Here is a 4959-nt window from a genome sequence, read left to right on the forward strand (position 1 = left end):
TAGAATCGTGGCGAGAGAGAGAGAGAGAGAGAGAGAGAGAGAGAGAGAGAGGGAGAGAGGGAGAGAGAGAGAGAGGATGCATGAATATGAATCTTGGTAAAAATGCAGATCTTGAAGCCCTGTCCTAGACCTGCCCATTGAGAACTCTTAATGATAAGGCCCAGAAATGGGCACATGAAAATTTAGAAATGACTGCAACCCTAGTCCACAGGGGAGGAAACGGAGTCGTGTACAGAGCCACGGAGCCGGCGAATGGCAGAGACAGGACTCACACTCAGGACTGCCAACTCTGGAGCCCACAGTCTTAATTCTCTTGTCTACATCACTGGCAAAACTGGTGTTCAGGCTCTCTGTACTCAGCCATACGTCCGACTTTGAGTATATTTCATTTGTGGACAAAGGCAGCTAGACTGTGAACTCTTTCCAAGCAGTGTTTTTATTTCCCTCAATGTGTAACCGCTAGGGCTGGGGATTTAGCTCAGTGGTGCCATTGCCTGCCTCGCAAGCTCAAGAATCCCAGTTCGATTCCCAGTACCAAAAAAAAAAAAAAAAAAAAAAAAAAAAGGATCTGTAACCTCCTTTACCATGATTAACACAGAATATCAACAAAAGTTTCTTAAAAACTTATTTATTTCTTTACTTATTTTGGTTTCTGAGACAGGGTCTCGCTATGTAGTCCACGCTTGAACTCATAGCAACCCTCCTGCCTCAGCCTCCTAAGCAGCTGAGATTACAAGCCTGCACGACCAAATCCTGCTGCAGTTGTTTAAACTGAATTCTCCAGCTATGTGGTTAGCCATCTCTGTACACATCAACAGGCTAAGAAACCAACACATGCAGAGGATAGCTTGTTTTTAGGTAGAATCCTGGGACGAACTATAATGATGATAAACTTTACCACAACTTCTTGAACCCAGTCTGGTCTCACTTTGGCTTGCACCCCTCTGTCCAGGTCACCAGCGACATCCATGCTGATCTGACCCTCAGATGTGGGCGTAGGGCTTTCCTCCCTCCTGAAACACGTTCCCAGGGTGCTGAGGACATTCCTCCCCCCTCTCCAGATGCTTCCATTTTAATGGCATCTTCGCTGAGAACTCTTCATCTTCTGGCCTTGTTGACCTTGCCGTGCCTAAGATCACCATCCTTGAGCCTTCTCTTCTAGACTCATTTTAAAATGTTTTGGGTACCAGGGATCGAACTCAGGTCCTTGCGCTTACAAGGTAGGCAGCGGAACCACTGAGCCAATTCTCCGGCCCCTACATTCATTTCTTTGATGATCTCAAACGGCCCCACGACTCCGAATACCATCTACCTGCTGAGCTCTTGCAACGTGTGATCTCTTCAGTAAGGACCTCACCATGAGCAGAGGCTGCCACTCTTAGCTGCCTATGAGGTGGCTCCCCATGGAGGCTGGGGAGGCATCTCAAGCTTGATGGCCAACGGGGAACTCCTAGTCCTCCCCCGAGGGAGAGAAGCCCTTCCGGTTTCTCTAGTCCTAGTTAATGGCAACTACCTTCACCTGGCTGATTAGGTGAGAGAGGCTCTTCCTGCCTTAGCCTTCTCCTCTCTGTTCTCCAGGTGACAGCCAAGTGACCTGCAAAATCCAGGGTCAGATCTCGTCGCTCTTTGGCTCAAAACCCTCCCTATCACTCCGGCAAACGTCAAATTCTTAGGAATGTCCTACGAGGGCCTATGTAATCTCTTGCTTCTACAAAGCAATCACCCCGGTGTTCTACAGCCTTTGCATTTTTGGACTTGTCGCTGTCTATTGATATGTACCATGCACTCTGAGAGTCTGTGAAGCCCGTGGCCCCTTCTAAGTTTAAGATCTCCCAACATATATGTTACAGAGAAAACCAACTATATTTAAACATAACTTTCAAAAGACTTTAACAATGTGCAGTGTAGCAATATGTATGTGTCTGCGTCCTTATTAATTCATTAAATTAGAAGAGCTAGCAGCATAATTTTGAAGTAGCAATGAGTGTGATAATTGTACTTTAAGGTATTTGCAACAACTGCATTGTGATATGAAAATATGTGATTTGTCCTAGCAGCGCTATCCCAGGTGCTGTGAATTCACTGAATGGTTGTCTGTAATACTGTAATGGAGGAACATGCTACATTTTAATTGGTGAAAATAAAGATGTCAAATTTTCTTCCTCATTGAAGGTCAAGATCTCTTGAATTCTAGCTACAGCCCTATGGTGGGGCGTGTCTGTGGTCTCCAGGGTAAGCCCTCCCTGCAGATGCTCACTCTTTTACCTTTTTTTTTTTGAGGCAAGGTCTAGCCACACAGTTTAGGCTGACCTTGAACTATGTAGCCCAGGCTGGATGTGAACTTATGGCAATCCTCCTGCGTGAGCCTCCCAAGTGCTACGATTACAGGCACGCGACACCACACCTGGTTTGCTTTACCTTCTTTTACTTAAAAGCCCCCTTTTCAAACTAGGCACAGTGGTACACAACTGTGATCCCAGCTATTCAGGAGGCTGAGGAAGGAGAATCACACATTCAAGGTCAGTCTGGGCAACTTACTGAGATCCTATCTCAAAAAGAAAATACTTAAAAAGGGATGGGGATGTAGCTCAGTGGTAGAGCATCTGCCTAGCATTTACTGGTCCCTGGGTTCAGTTCCCACTGCTCTGAAGAGAAAAAAAAGCCATTTTGATGAGACGTTCCCTGACTATTCTATGTAAAATTATACCCCAACACTATGTGTCCCCTTTCCTATTTGTTACTTAATTTTTCTCTGTAGCACTTAATTACCATAAAACATACTGCATTTCTCATTTATTTATTTTGAGTGGTACATCTCCTTCCTCCAGACAGTAAGTTCCACGAGACTAGGCATTTCTGTCTACCCCATTTTAGCTCCATCCCCAGCACCTAGAATGCTACCTGGCGTACAGAAAACTCTTGACAAATTCTCACTGCACAAAATGAGTGATTCCATCTCTACGAACTCTTGCTTGTCATTTCTTTTACTGCAAAAAGTTAATGATTGTGAGACTTTCAGCAAAGATTAAGAGGTTAAAATTGGCTTTATCATGATTATTTTATTAACACTTCCCAGGTCAGGGCTGAGGGGACACAAGGATTCTGAAGGGGCTCTGGTCCTAAACAAGCAGAGTTTTCCGAGGACTCTTGGGGGTCTGGGTCTCACCCTGGGTCTTGGAACCACCTCAGAGTCAAAGTGCTGCTCATAAAGCTATCAGGTATCTCAGCCCCAATCAAAGCAAAATAATAACATTTTTAAAAAATTTCTAACAGTGGTAAAATGGGAACCACATAGGTCTTGGAGACAGGTAGGCTGGGGTGCCAATTCTGCCCCTACAATCAGACATAGGTAAGTTACTAAAATGTTCCGGACAAGAAAGATTTTTTTTTAATGAGAATAAAATAGAATGGTTCACGGGGGCAAAGCACCAGCACCAAGCAGGTACTCTTTAAATGGTCGTCCCCTCCCGTTTCCATCCCTTGAGGTCATTTTGTAACTGCAAGCTCAAGCACTTCCCCATTCCAGCTCTGGTCTCCTGATAGCCAGGAGGAGGGGCCTGCTGTGTCCTGGAAGGCATTTAAACCCTTCTCCCCTCAACCAGGGTCAGTATAGCCCTCTTGGACTGTGTGTCCTTCTGGCCGTCTCCACGCACCCCAGACATGTGGCTGAGCCTGCCGTCTGGACCTTGACCATGAAGCCTAGCACTTATCAGCTTTCTCTCCAGGCCCTCTTTAATCCTGGACTGGGAGCCTGTGTGTATGTGCTCCTGGAGTACAAGACTGAAATCGCTGCCCCCAAGCTTTCTAGGGTTTAAAGCTTTCAGGTCCCACTTATACCCTTCCTCCAAACACAGGCAGGAGTAGGGTACTGGGATAAAGCTCGGTGGTAAAACACTTGCTTAGCAGACAAGGCCCTAGATCCAGTCTCCTGTGCTAAAAAACAAAACAAACAAACAAAAAATAGGCACCCAGTGAAGTTGACACACAGGCCGCGCACTCTCGCGCAGAGTCACACGTGTGTGACGGTACATGTTTATGTACATGGATGTGCGCACATGATGCCCTCTCTAGGCAAACAGCCTAATTACTTCATTCTAGGGAGGGGCAAAAGAGGGCCAGAGAGATGAATTGAATTCGCTGGCGCACATCACACAGCTTCACTGCAAAGCCTGGACTGGAAGCCAGGTGTTTAACCGCCGGGTTCTGCAGGCCCAGCCCGAAACACCTTTCCCAGACACTGGCTGACCTTGGTTGGCCAAAACCCTATCTGGACCACAGAGAGCCAGAGCAGTCTAACTGCGACGTGATGCCCGGCCCCTCCTCGCTTTGAGGAGGAAGTCCAAGGAAGAGAAATGTTGCAGGGGCTCCCTTTGAGCTATTTCCTTCTGGTCGCAAAAAGTGCTTGTTTCAGCATCCATCATCTCTCTTTGTTTTGTAGACAATCCGCCCTGTCGGAGGATTGGAGCTGTTATTATGCATTTGTTTATTATTAGATTTATTTCGCCTATAAGCAAATGTGTTCACAATATTCCATCGGGGAATCTTCTTAATTGTCACATAAATGTCATCTTATGTAAATTAAATATGTATCTTCTCCGGGAAGGGGGTGGAGGGAAAAGGAAGAATAAACAACCTTCAGTCTTGGAGAGGGAAAGGGATTCACCCACGTGCCTTCAAAGCCAAAGGTGAGTTGAAAAAAAAAATCTTGGGATCACCTGGGGTGGGGGAGGAAAAGTTGGCGACGACGCCGGGTGATGTTGGGCCAGGCCCGGGTCTCCCCAAACCTCCATCCCAAGGCCAGCCCACTTCCCAGCCGGAGGAGGGGGGCGTTCGGAGGCGGCCGAAGGGGGCCCCCAGCCCCCACCCAGGAGGCCAGCCCTTCTCCTTCCTAGAGAGAAGGTGAGCGCGGCGGGCGCGGCGGGGTGGGTGTGGTTCGCGGCTCCGGGAACCGACCCAAGG

At 47.3% G+C, this 4959-nt stretch overlaps 1 protein-coding gene across 3 annotated transcripts in view; it reads left to right on the forward strand.

The window, feature by feature from the left end:
• The first annotated feature begins 4627 nt into the window (after positions 1-4627).
• Positions 4628-4959, forward strand: part of Jade2 (jade family PHD finger 2) — a 41834-nt gene continuing 41502 nt past the window's right edge. The window contains exon 1 of one of the 3 annotated variants that reach the window (XM_010639715.3): positions 4628-4685. The gene's annotated coding sequence lies outside the window, so the exon portion shown is untranslated. The other 2 variants (XM_010639712.3, XM_010639719.2) reach the window with 2 other exon arrangements.

This window comes from Fukomys damarensis, unplaced genomic scaffold (assembly GCF_012274545.1).
Source record: "Fukomys damarensis isolate Sample0158 unplaced genomic scaffold, DMR_v1.0_HiC HiC_scaffold_9, whole genome shotgun sequence".
Classification (NCBI taxonomy): Eukaryota; Metazoa; Chordata; class Mammalia; order Rodentia; family Bathyergidae; genus Fukomys; species Fukomys damarensis.